Below are 15,621 nucleotides of genomic sequence, written 5' to 3'. Positions count from 1 at the left end.
TCATCTGCAGGTGGAGTCCTTCTCCCCCTTCAGGCTGCTGTTCAGCGAGTGAAGCTGACTCCTGGCCCATGACAGCTAGGGAAGGAGGGGAGGCATTTAGCAAAATTGAAAGCAAAAAAAGAAATGGAGACTTAGCACTCCCCAGTGTCTTAATTTAATATATGCATGTTGCAAAGGAGTGACTTAGCTACATTAAAATGCTAGAATTGCAACACTGTAGCTGTGATCATAAACACCCCTATAAAGATTAAGCCCCAGTGGGACTGTCTTCAGCATTATTATGGGATGGGGAACCTGTCCTGTTCTGCCACAACTGACACCTCTCTTATCTGGCAGTGGATGGGGTGAGGCAGCTGCTTCACCCTGCCTTATGGGTGGGCCAGAATTGTATACAATACGAGGTGTGTGTTCATACACCTTGACTTGGGTTTTTTAAATAAATAAATAAATAAGAGTGGCATAGTGGAAAAAAAATCCCTCTGCTGTGTTTTAATCACCAGGAGACATCTCAGCGCATATTCTTGAATGTCATTTTCTTCCATGCTCATCAAGGAAGCTAATACATACACACACACACACACACACACACACACACACAACATATATTATATATAACATATATAGGGCACTGCTAAGGTAACCACTAATCCCATTATCATTCCTGCTGCCCTCACAAACCTGCTTGCTAAAAAACTCTGATAATTGAGATAATCCCCTTAACAGCAGCTTTGAAGAAGCAGTGATTAGCTCACTTGCTAAACCAGATGAACACAGCCACAGCAATATACAAAGAGTTAGGTGGATAAACAGTTGCCTCTTCCAAATACTTGAGATCAGGTATGAAGAGCATCTGGCCTGCTAGTTGTTGCTGAACTACGACTCCCATCATCCCTGGCCATTGGCCATGCTTGCTGGGTTGATGGGAGTCGCAGTCCAATGACACCTGGAAAAGCCAAAAGCTCACTACACCTGTGTTAGAACATCTCTGGCCTACTATCCTGGGCATATATTCCTGTGGCCTTCACTTCTGCTCTACCATTCTCAGCCATCCAAAGTTCTCCTGATCACTTGAATGTCTCCACCCACTATCCACTCTTCCTTTCTTATGCATGGTCCACCCTAGAACATCCTTCAAAATCCATATCCCACCACAAAACCCACCTTTTCCATGAAGCTTTTGGCTGAACTTCTTAGGGTGCTTCTGGACAAATGTCTATTATGGGATGCGTGTTCCTCAGGCATGCAAACTTCTTGCAGCTTGCAGATAGCATTGTTGTCATCAAAATGCCCTGTGTCCCCTTGTCAGTAGACTCCTCCTAGACCAGGGTGACAAGGGAGGTGGTCTCTCTCTGGAAAGAGAGAGCTACTATCTGACAGCATGAATGCAGACATGTCAGGGAGTGACTCTGCCAAGCCAGGAAAGCCTGGATAGCAAGGGGGGGCAGAGAAAGGGGTGGAGCTTGCAGCTCCCATCATGGGGATGGATGAGGCAAGAATACAAGCTGAGGAAGCCCGCCCCCCAAAATCATCGATGGCAGATTCCCCCCCCCCTCATGGCATATCCTGCTGGACCCTTCCTTGGGATCCTTAACCCTCCATCTGCATTGTCCGGACACAGCCAGTCCATGGCATGCATCCCCAAGCCCCCACCCAGCACTGCATTCCACATGTGGCTTGCACGTATTCAATCTGGCCAGGGCAAAACAGGACAACACAAAGGCCAGAAGCAACAGCCTCAGCTGCCTCCTGACAATCATTATAATTGTAATATAAGAGTAGTAACAGATGGGACCAGGCCTCTATGAAACAGCACATATTACCCCTCTTGGTAGGCTTTGGTCCACCCACACTCAGGGCCACAAGGCTATTTTCCAATATTAATAGGTCCTGGATATATTATTCAAGTATTGTGAATTTGATTGCCCTGTGTTATAAGGAGAAGCTGGTGTTAACTGGAAAGAGGCTGCAGTTGCGTTGCCCTTAACTTGCAGAAATGTGGGCGAAAAGCAAACCAGTCTAGCACAGAAGGCCTTTCACGCACGAAAACATGAGCATAAGTCGTGCCATACTGTATGCAACTAGGGATTGCAGAACTCCCTCCAGACATTTTGCAAGTCCAGCTGAAAAGCGGATGTCGATTTCTGTTGTTATTGCCTCTGTTCTTTGGTTCTCTCAAAATCCCTCCAATATTTTGGCTCAGAAGAAACTGGCACAGCAACCTTCACACTTTGTTCCAAGTGCAGCTGAGCCCATACTGCAAGCTATGCTTATTGTCAAGGGGGGGGGGGGTGTCATTGCAGCACAGCCAGGAACCAAAGGCAATGTCAGGAGTCACAAGTCCAGCTCTCCCCCACAGCAGAGTTGACTTCTTCCATCTGGAAAACTTACACAGTGCTGCCACAGACAGGAGCCACAGCACGATATTCTCCCCCATGAGTCAAAATTGTAGAGTTGGAAGGGACTCCAAGGGCCATCAAATCCAACCCCTTGTGATGCAGGAATCTCAACTAAATTAAATAATAATAATAATAATAATAATAATAATAATAATAATAATAATAATTTATTTATACCTTGCCCTTCCCCGCAAAACCGGGCTCAGGGAGGCTAACACCAATAAAATCACAACAAAAACATAAAACAATTCATTAAAATACAGATTAAAATACAATTTAAAATTTAATTTAGACTGCAGCCTCACTTTTAAGTAGCCCACCAATCACACCAAAAGAATGAAACATCAGGGTTAAACTGAAACCAACCCAAAGGCCATGTGGAACAGCTCCGTCTTGCAGGCCCTGCGGAAAGCATCCATGACAGATGGCCACCCAACCTCTGTTTGAAAACCTTCAAGGAAGGGGAGTCCATTCTCCTGATCTGGAGGGTAGGAATTGAACCAATGGATCCAAGTTACGAGAGAGGAGATTCAGACTAAACTTCAGGAAGAACTTTCTGACAGTAAGAGCTGTTCAACAGTGGAACAGACTCCCCCAGGAGGCTGTGGACCAGAGGTTCTGTCCTGCGCCCAAGATTGAGGGGGCCCGTTGCACGTGGTGTGTGCATGATGTCATGCGTGTGTGGCATCGCATAGTTGGAAGGAGGCCAAGCCCAGCCCAGCTTGGCTTCCTCTCTTGTGCTCAGAAGGAACCAACCACTGAACTGCGGCATGCTCGGTTTTGCGTTTGGCCTCCTCTGCACCCTCATCATGGAGGGGGCAAAAGACATCTCCATCCTTAGGAGTCCGGACACCTGCTAGACACCCTGACTCCTACAGTGTGGAAGAAACAGAAGCAGGAGAATGAAAAGTCACTGGACTGGATCGAAACAGCCACAACCACCCACACCAAAAGCAAAATGTTTATTCCATTATTATTACTATCATGATTCGGAGGGGGCTGCCTCAAAAGCACTGCTTTTGAAGCTAGTGTCCAACGGAGAGACTACCCACAGAGTGCCAGTGTGGTGTAGTAGTTAACAGCGTGAGTCTCATAATCTGGTGAACCGGGTTCGCATCCCCGCTCCTCCACATGTAGCTGCTGGGTGACCTTGGGCTAGTCGCACTTCTTTTGAAGTCTCTCAGCCCCACTCACCTCACAGAGTGTTTGTTGTGGGGGAGGAAGGGGAAGGAGAATGTTAGCCGCTTTGAGACTCCTTCGGGTAGTGATAAAGTGGGGTATCAAATCCAAACTCTGTTCTTCTTTGCTGCAGTATCAGCAGGTGAGATCAAGTTTGGACTCCTGCTTCCCTTTAGTTGGAGATAACCATTAGCAGAATGGAATGGTGGCATTGCAAGCTACTGCAAGCCCAGCGCTGCATGGCCCCATGATCAGAGGAGTCTCAATTGGCATTTCTGCCCCGTGCCCTCACCCCAGCTCCTGTCGTCCCCCTTGTTTGCTGGCTGCATTATTCCATCTCTGTATCTTATCATTCCACACTCCTGCTCGCCCGCTGAATTATTAATATTGTTTTTATGCTAAATGTCTTTGCTTCACACATAATTTGACCTTACTTACTGTGCAGTTAACTGTGCCGGCCCCTCAAGACATATTACTCATGCAGTTCTTTGCACAGCACACTTCTTTGTGCGGCTCGGCTTAGCAGACTCACCAGGTTCTTTGAGCGGAGTCGTATGCATGCTTTGTGATTAGTCGGATGGAGTGATTGCCTCCTCGTTCATTAGGCCATCGGAAATTAAAAACGAAATGCAAAAGGAGCATGAATGATAATGCACTAAGTTGGTGGGCTTGGGAGGATGCCACCTGAATCCATTCTCCTGCTCCTCCTCAACTCGAGCCGATCCTGATGCAATTCCAAAGCAGAATTGTGTTTTTTTTGGGGGGGAGGGGGGGAAATTACTTAAGTTTAACTGGATGCATGGGTAAAATGCTGCACTGGGGCTGAATATATGCATGGATTCCTTGGATGTATCACAAGGGCCGTTCATGTGTTTTGCTGTACACATACTTGTTGCATTTATGTGCCACCTTTTCCCCAAGGAGTTCAAGGTGGTTCCCCCCTCATTTAATCCCCGTGATGACCCTGTGAGCAGAGGCAGACCTATGGTAACCCTGTGCAAAGCCAAAAGTTGATGCCACCCCCAGCTCAAAGCTGCCTTCCCAAAGCTAGGTAAGGGAGGCAAAGTCAGGCTTCAGGGAATCAGCTTCCTCCCCCGTGGCTGTAAATGAGCAGATCAAATGAAAGGGGATTCTTACCAGTTAGTTTCTTTAATAAACACAGAGAGGACCAAAGAAAGCATCAAACCAGAATTGCAGTGCTCCCAATTAAGGTCACTCCCCACTGTTGTTGTTCAGTCGTTCAGTCGTGTCCGACTCTTCGTAACCCCATGGACCAGAGCACGCCAGGCACCCCTATCCTCCACTGCCTCCCACAGTTTGGCCAAACTCATGCCAGTCGCTTCAAGAACACTGCCCAACCATCTCATCCTCTGCCATCCCCTTCTCCTTGTGCCCTCCATCTTCCCCAACATCAGGGTCTTTTCCAGGGAGTCTTCTCTTCTCATGAGGTGGCCAAAGTACTGGAGCCTCAACTTCAGGATCTGCCCTTCCAGTGAGCACTCAGGGCTGATTTCTTTAAGGATGGATAAGTTTGATCTTCTTGCAGTCCAAGAGACTCTCAAGAGTCTCTTCCAGCACCATAATTCAAAAGCATCAATTCTTTGGCGATCAGCCTTCTTTATGGTCCAGCTCTCACTTCCATACATTACTACTGGGAAAACCATAGCTTTAACTATACGGACCTTTGTCAGCAAGGTGATGTCTCTGCTTTATAAGATGCTGTCTAGGTTTGTCATTGCTTTCCTCCCAAGAAGCAGGCGTCTTCTAATTTCGTGACTGCTGTCACCATCTGCAGTGATCATGGAGCCCAAGAAAGTAAAATCTCTCGATGCCTCCATTTCTTCCCCTTCTATTTGCCAGGAGGTGTTGGGACCAGTGGTCATGATCTTAGTTTTTTTGATGTTGAGCTTCAGACCATATTTTGCACTCTCACTCCCCACTAAGTCCCTATTAATCCACATAACTCCTACATTTTGTAACCTGAGCTTGTACCCTCTGTGCTTTCTGTTCTGACACTTTCTGAGCTCTCTGAGACTTTGGGGGAAGGGGGTGGAAACTATCCAGAGACTTTGAATCTGTTAGCCCTCTCTCTTCCAGTGTTTCTTCTCCTAGCTGTTCCCCACGCAGTATTTCCCAGCTTTTGTCTTCTGAACTATGTCCCTCTGCAAACCACTTTTCCAAATCTATACTGTCCTCCTGCTCCTGGAAAGATTCAGAATCAGGATCATGGGGAGGGGGTGGCTTCCACCATTCCTTCTCAGTGCAGCCCTCCTCAGCACGGTCCCTGACAGGTGCTAGGCTTTGGGAAGGAAGCACAAGACTCTGGCAGGGTCCTTCCTCACCACCTCCTTCCCAAAGCTGCACAAGTTGTAACTAAGCTTTGGGAAGGAGGGAAGAGGACTCCAGGACCCTGTCAGAGCTCTCACACCACCTTCCCAAATCCCACACTTACTAGGCTTTGGGAAGAAGGGGGGAAGGTGCCCCCTTGGCCCCTGCAGCCTGTGTGTGTGTGTGTGTGTGTAGCAGTCACTCTGCCCAGAATCTGCCGCTGCTCTGAGATAGGTGAGACTAAGAGGCAGTGACTGGGCCCAAGGTGACCTACATACCCTCCAACACGACGCTGGGTTTCAGACACAGAGGCTTTCTCGGCCCAGCCTGGAGAGGTCAGAGATTGAACCTGGAACCTTCTGCACACAAAGCATATGGTCTACTACTGACCTACAGCCCTTCCCCATAAAAACCAAAGTGCTCAGCAGCACATTTGATGGTAATTGGGGGGGGTCTCTTAGTTGCAAGCTGAGAGCCCTGTCAGACCTGTTTTGTTTAAAAACTACTACTACAACAACAACAACAACCCACAGGCACTAATAGAAATTCCTAATACCTGTGGGGGGTTTTCTATTAGGAAGTACAGGTACTGACATACCAAAGGAGCAGAAAATACTTTATGTATGGAACAACAGCCATCCAGATGTTATTAGTCCAAAGCTGGAAAGAAGATAAAGTCCCTTCCAGAGAAGAATGGTTGTGCTGGTCCAGTGAGTCACCTGAGAGGCGAGGTCCATGTCTGGTCCATGGTCAGAGGTGCAACGTGAAGGCAGTCCGTAGTATCCAAAGCTGGGTGCAGGGCAGGGAGGCAGGCAAAGTCAGGAACAGGTAGGCAAGCAGGGAACCAGGGTGGGTCAGGGGCTCAGGCAGGAAAGCAGGACAGGTTTCAAGCAGGAACACCGGCAGGTACTGGTCACCAACGATGTTGCTCCTGCAACCTGGGGCTGGGGCTGGCCGGCTTTTATCTGCCCCGAGGCATAGGGCGGCCCCAATCCTCTGTCACTCGCCTCTCCTTCTGGCCTGGAGGTGAGCACTCCTCCTGCAGGAACTTAGTTCCCTTCGCCTCTCTGCTCTGAGCCTCTGCAGCTCAGGAGAGGCTGGAGGGTTACCTGACCCAGAGGCAACCTCAGCTTCTCCTGACAGGGCTGGGAGTGGAGCACCTGCAGGCAATGGGTCCTCCATCCCATCAGGAGCCAGAGCAGACTCAGCAGATGCCTGCACCTGAGGATCCAGCACAGGGGAGGACCCTTCCCTTCCCTTCATGCTCATGCTCTAGCCCTGGCTCTGCTGGTTCTGGAGGCAGGGAATCCTGTGCAGGCTGGAATCTCTCAGGTTCAGCATCCAAGTCCGAATCTCAGGCCATCACAATGGTAAACCAAGCTGATGGGCTATGCTGAGATGGCAAAGCTGACTGGAAAACTTAGAAACCAAGAAGACAAAAACTTTATAAAAGAATGGATTTTTTTAAAAAAGTTACCCAGGAGACCACTGTAAGCAGATCGAAACAAGCAGGATTTTGACCCATTTGTAGTGTAAAGAATATTATGGCAAATATGATTTGATATAAAAATTGGAGTACATCAGTTGCAGTTGCAGTTGCAGTTGCAGATTGTTAAAATAAGACTTCATGGAGAAAATAGGGGGACGTCTCGAGATTCATAGAATCCCCTTATACAGATATGTTTCTACTAATTGGTGTTTATTGGTATTTTGAGCTACTCCCCTTCTCCTATCAAAAATATTTTGTATAGCTGGTGAGGAGGAAGAGTCAATCAAAGTGCACAGGCCTGGGCTAGATGAACCAATGGCTTGACTCAAGGAGGGTACCAGAAATATGTACAGTGGAACCTTGGTTCTCGAAATGCTTAGTTGTCAAACAAATTGGCTCCCAAATGTCAAAAACCCGGGTTCTGGTTTTCGAACGTTTTTCAGAAGCCGAACGTCCGACGCAGCTTCTGCTTGAGTGCAGAAAGCTCCAGCAGCCAATCGGAAGCTGTGCTTTGGTTTTTGAACGGTTTCAAGAGTCGAACAGACTTCTGGAGTGGATTAAGTTTGAGAACCAAGGTTCCACAGTATCAAGCTACGTTTGCAGAATCCCACCCATTAAGTCTTGCTGGCTGGCACATAATAAAATGAAATCTCAGTACCCATCACCAAATTCAGACACCCCTTAGTTAGAAAAACAAGCAAACCCTATTACAACCTTTTCTGGCTGGCCAGTTTTCTAAAGCAATCAGGATTTGTTTAAACTATGTTATCTAGTCCCAACACTCATTTTACACAGCTTTTTCATGAAGGCTGCATGCGGTGGCCTTATCAGAATGGAATTCATTGCATGGAATATAATAGACTTTATCCTAATGGCCACCTTTAGTGAAGTTTTGAATGTCTTAAATCTCAGCAAATTAAATCCCCCCCCCAACACACGCCCCACTCCAAAATCTCAGTCAACAAAGAGAGCTAAACATAAGGGAAGTGATTACCATCACAAACTGAAAAACGCTCTCTTATTGAAACAAACAGAGGGAATATATTCAGCTCAATTAATTTTTAAATATCAGCTCTCTGTCAGCTGAGCACCAAGTTAAGGATGCTGGAATGTTGCTCCCCTCCAACCTTTCCCCGAAATGTCAGGTAGATTGCGTGTGTTTACGTGAGTGTGTTGCAGTGTTTATAAAAATTAAAAGACGTATTAACGCACAACCACTGTCCGCATTCAACAAAAACAATTCCCTCTATCAGAACGTGTTGCAAAACCCAAAGTGGTGTTTACATTTTACTGCAACTTCCTTTGGGGAGAAAGTGGGGGCAGTTAGCAGGTTGGATCTGGACTTGCCATTCTTTGAATGGGGGGTGGGGTGGAGATTTTGATCAGTGTCCCCTACCCCAAATCACCTCCCACACTACTCCGGGTTGCTTCCTCAACCCTCTAGAGAATATTTCTGGGAGGTACAAAGGGCTGCTCATGGAAGGCTGGATTACCAAAATTGCCTCCTGCTTTCCATGGGTTTGTTTCAAGGTGTTGTAGCTCTGAGTCTCGTTGCCAAGCAAGCAGGGGCTAGGGCTCTCCAAGGAACTCTTACCCGAGAGCAGGATCCACATATAGTCCAAAGGTCAGGGAATCCAGATGGTCACAGAGCCAAGGGTCCAGATGGAGAGCAGGAAACGCCAAGGGTCACAAACTACAGGCATTGTTTCCAGCATCTGATTGCTGCTGAGAGCTCTGTTTAAGAAGGCTGAAACCACCTGGTTCTCATCAGTGCCTTCTCCTCTTTGAAGGCTGGTCAGCTGCAGGTGAAGTCCTTCCGCCTCCTCTACCTTCCGCCAGCAAAGCTGACTCCAGAGCCACCCCATAGAACAGTGGTGGCCAAACTTGGCCCTCCAGAAGTTTTTGGACTACAACTCCCATCATCCCTAGCTAACAGGACCAGTAGCCAGGGCTGATGGGAATTGTCCCAAAACAGCTGGAGGGCCAAATTTGGCCACCACTGCGATAGAAGGTATCTTTTCACTAGGGCTTCCAGTAGGGTCACCAGTAGGGTGATGACTTTTTCAATTTTCATTTTTTTTCTCAAAAATTATTTCCTGTAGCACAAATGGATGAACTTTTGCCTATTAATGACGAAAATGAGGTATATTCCATTGAAATATTTAAAAAGGTCACGCACAAACCATTTTTAATTTTTTTGTATGCCGTTTTACCATTTCATAAAATTGTATTAACAATTCTCTCTCTCTCTCTCTCTCTCTCTCTCTCTCTCTCTCTCTCTATATATATATATATATATATATATATATATATATATATATAATGTTCAAGCTGGATATTTGTTGGCGAAGGCCTTGCTCCGTAACCGCTTGACCAATTCGTATCAAATTTGGACACAACGCCAAATTCCACTATGGGACCAGTCATTTTGCCCATAAATTTTCCCAGGCCATTCAGGAATGAACTGGACTTGGTAAGTCTGTTGGGGCAGACCACCTTAATGGATCCCCTACTACCCCTGAATTTGGGGAGGGGGGAGAGAGAGAGCAATCATTAGTCCAAATCTCACTCACAGTTTGTCTGACCATGGCACAGCCACTTCTAAACCACCCATTTCTTGATATGGTGCAAAGGCCAAATCAACGGCCTGCCCTTCACAACGCACTGGGCCACTGGCATACCGAGGCCAAGAATGGGAGCACCGGTCAAGTTCAGTGTCTCTCGGCTTCTCATTTTTCCTGAACTCATGTTCAGACCTCCACATTTCAAGTTTGTGGTGTACCTCATATTGCATAATAATAATAATAATAATAATAATAATAATAATAATAATAATTTATTCCCCAGCCACTCCACATAGAATATTAAAAACACAATAAGTACATCAAACATTAAAAACTTCCCTAAACAGGGCTGCCTTCAGATGTCTTCTAAAAGTCAGATATTTGCTTATTTGCTTGACATCTGATGGGAGGGTGTTCCACAGGGAGGGCACCACTACCGAGAAGGCCCTGCCTGGTTCCCTGTAAACTCACTTCTCACAGTGAGGGAACCGCCAGAAGGCCCTCGGAGCTGGACCTCAGTGTGGACCGGGCTGAGCAATGGGGGAGTGGAGATGTTCCTTTAGGTGTGCTGGGCCAAGGCCGTTTAGGGCTTTAAAGGTCAGCGCCAACACTTTGAATTGTACTTGGAAATGTACTGGGACCCAAGCTGCTTTGGGCTTTAAACCTCTGAGTAAACACCATGAATCCCCCCTCTCTCTATCTGATCCCAAGCAACAGCACCTCCCAGAGAAAGGAGATGAGGTGACGTATGTCCAGGTTACTGATCCTTCTCTACTCCACTCACTTGTCCAGATAAAGTCAGGTGAAAAGACAGCAACAGCAAGCAGGAAGGATATCCACATAATTGAAATCCATCAGCAACCAACTGTGGGGCCCTCGTTGGGATGCAGACCTTGGCAAGTGCCTGCTTATGGCAACCACTGGTACTGGCCCCTTGGATATGACTCTGCAAAAGTCACCTTCATATGTTCAAGTGCAGCCAAGGAGAAGTTAGTGTGATGTTTGGTTACTTAGGAGTGTCAAACAAATAGGAAACACTCGTTTAGTGCTTGCATTGGTATTCTGGACATAAGAGAATGACGGAGGGTTGGCCATTGGGGGAGAATTTTTCATTCTATAAATAAATGTTCCAGTTACCCACCGAGAGAGAGAGAGAGAGAGAGAGAGAGAGAGAGAGAGAGAGAGAGAGAGAGAGAGATCAACATGTGCTGAATGAAGTATGATTTCAACTGAGGCTTGATATTAATCACTGACCTGTCCCCACCATCAACACCAACACCAACCCAAATTCAGGATGAATCCCATTCCTAGATCTCTCCCCCTCTCCCGTAATACTAACAGCATGAAAGTCACATTACAAGTGAAATATTAACAATCCTCCTGACACCAAAACAGCTCAGCTCAAGAGAGGGGAGCCAAGAAATCCAATTTTAATTTCCCCAGTTCCTAATGTGTCATGCGACTCTTGGTCAAATCAATGGTTCAGCAAAGTGGGCCTTCTGCCCCACATTAAACTAAGGAAGATTCAAAGCAGTCCCTTTAATCTAAGAAATAAAATAAAAAAGTAGAAGAAGAAACCCATTTACTTGATTTAACTGAGAAGCCGCAAGCCTGTCAGTACGCAGGGAGACAAGAGTGGTTATGATTTAGTAATTCCCCTTTGAAATATCGTTGGAGAAGAAGCATAAATCTTTTTTTCTTTCCCCCCAAGTAACATCGTCTAAAATGGAGATTGATAGGCTTGGGGTAGAGAAAAGCAGGCCTGTCATGTCTAAAAAGCATTTTGATGGCTGATGGGAGGGTGAGGATGATTTGGGGAGGGGGGAAGAATGTAGATGGAAATTAATAAATAAAATTCTCAGCTCAAAAACGGTCCAGGGGGACCTCGGATTGTTTGTTGGTTGTGGCAGGGGGTTCTTTTTTCCTTGTGGAACAAAGAAACTTCCACAGTTTCAAGAAAAGTTCTTTAAGACTCCGAAGCTGAAGACACTCTCTCTCTCTCTCTCTCTCTCTCTCTATATATATATATATATATATATATATTTCCAATAAAATAAAAGTTGGAGTGATGACAGGTTGCTTTTTGAATACCTGTGTAACAGGCATGTATTTCTCTTGTCCTAGGCAGCCCCTGAGCGGAATAATGACACAAGACGACATGCTACGGAGTTAAAATTGGCCACAACTTATTAAGTTTCAGATGTAGGAAGACCTTGGCTCAGGCATTTGACGTTTATCCTTCCCAGCCCCCCAGTCGGGGGTCTGGGTAACTTCAGGGTTATCCAGCATGTGTGGGGATTGGGCTAAGTCTGGAGAACATATGTTCAAGCAGAGAGCCCCCCCCCCCAGTTCGCCGCCACTGGAGGGGGGAGGGCAATGACAACCTCTAAGCGTTTGGCCAATGCCTCCCCCCAAGCCCCTTTAATGGGAACCCTGTTATCGCCGTCGCAATGGGGGTGTGGAGTCACTGCTCCACACCCCCCCCCCCATTTAGGAAGATGACTAAAGGATTCCGGCCAAGTTCTGCAACCGCCAAAGTTGTGACGAATTGCTACAGAAAAGGCGAAACCTGCCAATGCAGGGGAAATTCCTTTCCGGCCCTTCAACAGCGGCCTTGACATAGCAGCGCCTGTGTGCCTGTGGAAAAGAGGTTAACCTGCAAAGTAAGCGTTAATTGAGGGAGTGGAGGGTGGGAGAAGCTCTGGAGCCGACTGCTGCTTCTCAGGTAAGCTACACCCTCTATTGTGTAATGTGTGGTCCCTCCTCCCACCTGGCCAATCCCCCCTGGCAACACCTCCCCAGACGGAATTGGCGGCTGACTGGGGTAGGCGGAGACCACAGGTATCTTTCCCAGGAAGGTGGTGCCAGTTCGAACTGCCAGGTGCTGCTCTGGGATCTAAGGGGGCTGCACACGACCACGCAAAATGCGCACCCATTTGATGTGGGGAACGGTCATTATGTATGGAAGCCCTACGCACAAACCTGCTGGACCAGGAAAAAAACGGTCGGCATCAGCAGGTATCTGCTGAGGATCATGCCCCACTGAGTGGCACTGTGCCAATCCCTGGAGCTACCTATCTTACTACCCCTGCTGCCAGTGTGATGTACCCCCTGAGCCAGTGTGGTGTAGTTGTTAAGAGCGGTAGACTCGTAATCTGGTGAACCGGGTTCGCTTCCCCGCTCCTCCACAGGCAGCTGCTGGGTGACCTTGGGCTAGTCGCACTTCTTTGAAGTCTCTCAGCCCCACTCACCTCACAGAGTGTTTGTTGTGGGGGAGGAAGGGAAAGGAGAATGTTAGCCGCTTTGAGACTCCTTCGGGTAGTGAAAAGCGGGATATCAAATCCAAACTCTTCTTCTTCTTCTTCTTTAGCTGTTGCTCTCTCTTCACCTTGTTCTCTCCAGGTAACTGAGCAGGGAAAACACAGAAACCTCCACACACTGTGCCATGGAATCGGGGAATTGTAGGGTTGCAAGGAACCTCAGCAACCATGAAGTCCAATCCCCTGCCATGTAGGAATTGTGGGAATGTTCAGGGTGGCAGGAGAGGAAGTATTGTTTATTAATATCCTTCCTTTACAAAAGAAAGGTCAGAATGATTATATAAATGCAATTCTTAAAATAAGTGATACATACTAAATTGCAGATCCTAAAAAGAGAGGCAACATACAAAAGAAGGGTGGAGAACATCCGCACCTGGGTATCCAAAATATATATTAAAAAAAAAACCCAGTGCACAAATACTGAAATTTCCCCCTATCCACAGGCAAGTCTTTTTAAATAAAAATTATTATTATTATTATTATTATTATTATTATTATTATTATTATTAAAATATATTTACTGAAAGTTCAAAAAGTACATAATTATATGTGCACTAAACATTGTGAGACACAAATAAAAGAAAGAGAAAGAGAAAGAGAAAGAGAAAGAGAAAGAGAAAGAGAAAGAGTACTCGCGTAGAAGGGAAAATAAAGGGGGGGGGGGAGAAACCCAAAACTATATACCTTACTTTACAAGTATATATCTTAACCTATTACAGTATTTGTAGGAATGGATTCCAAATATCATTGCATTTGTCCATGGCAAGTCTGCGTTTATATGCAAGTTGTTCATACGTTGAGAGTTTGTACAAGTCTTCAATCCCATTGTAGAAGGGAGCCACATTTTTATTTTTCCAATTCATCAGTATCAGTCTTTTTGCAATGGTAGGGGAACAGAGAGTCCACTCGAATTGTCCTTTTGCAAGGTTCCATGTGCCGGGTATATAAATCAGGAGGGTACTTTGCTCTGTAAAGGTAAGATTGTTCCGTACAATTCTGTTGATGGTTTCCGTTACCTTCTGCCAAAAATCTTTCAATATAGGACAATGAAAAAACATATGTTTTAGAGAAGCATTATCCCTATTGCATCTCCAACAGTTAGACACCTTAGATAGCCCTTTTTTAAACAAACATAATGGGGCCCAGTATATTCTAAGTATTATTGCCACAGGTAAGTCTTAATCTCAGTTGTATTGACCCAGACCTATGTAGCGCTCTGACTACACCAATGAGACAAGCCATTGTGTTCAGGTTCTACTTGTGGTTTTCCTCTTGGCATCTGGTTGGCCATTGTGGGAACAGGATGCGGGAACTGATGATGGGCCTTTGGTCTGCTCCAAAACCGAGGCTGCCTCTTTTTACTCAAGGTTTGCCGGCAGTACAGCCTTCCACTAGCTGCTTCTTCCTTCCGTCTGGCAATACTGAACCTCGAGGGCAGAACGTGAGACCTTTTCTGTGCAAAGCAAGTGTTCTGCCGTCAGGATACGGCCCCGGGTTGTTGCCTACACTGATGCACAGAAATACTGGCATTATCTAAACCACTGAGTCTCATGGGCTTGCCGATCAGAAGGTCGGCAGTTCGAATCCCCGCAACGGGGTGAGCTCCCATTGCTCGGTCCCAGCTCCAGCCCACCTAGCAGTTCGAAAGCATGCCAAAAAAAAGTGCAAGTAGATAAATAGGTATCGCTCCGGCGGGAAGGTAAACGGTGTTTCCGTGCACTGCTCTGGTTTTGGTGTTCCATTGCGCCATAAATGGCTTAGTCATGCTGGAAACATGACCCGGAAAAACTGGATGTGGACAAATGCCGGCTCCCTCAGCCTGTAAATTGAGATGAGCACTGCAACCCCAGAGTTGTCTGTGACTGGACTTAACTGTCAGGGGTCCTTTACCTTTTAGGGGTTTTTTTTGGTTGCTGTTGGATGGGAGCATAGTATCACAAAATGTGCTGCCTTGTGTAGTCTCAGTTTTAAGCACTTAGCTCAGGGGGACAGTGAAAGGTTTCAGTCTTAATTGCTGGAGAAGAAAATTTCCAATTAAGCTTTTTAAAAGAGAGAGGGAGAGATCCAGTTAAGGATGGTCAATTTATTACCCCGCAAGCTAAATATAACTCTAAGCCATTAACCCCATGTAATGTCTTTGCACCTAATTATGATTCCGGCAAAATCCACCCCACCCCCACCTAACTTTATTACGTGCGTTATCTGGGTTTAACATCCCTTCTATAATTGGGAAGATATACAAATGACCCCAGACCCCCTTTGCTCGAGAGCGCTTTGGCAAGCTACCTTGCTGCTCCACAGGCTGCACAAGGATTACCCAGCCGAATTGTGCTTAGGCAGCTTCA

The sequence above is a fragment of the Lacerta agilis genome, chromosome 7 (assembly GCF_009819535.1).
Source record: "Lacerta agilis isolate rLacAgi1 chromosome 7, rLacAgi1.pri, whole genome shotgun sequence".
Classification (NCBI taxonomy): Eukaryota; Metazoa; Chordata; class Lepidosauria; order Squamata; family Lacertidae; genus Lacerta; species Lacerta agilis.
This window is presented reverse-complemented; position numbering follows the sequence as displayed.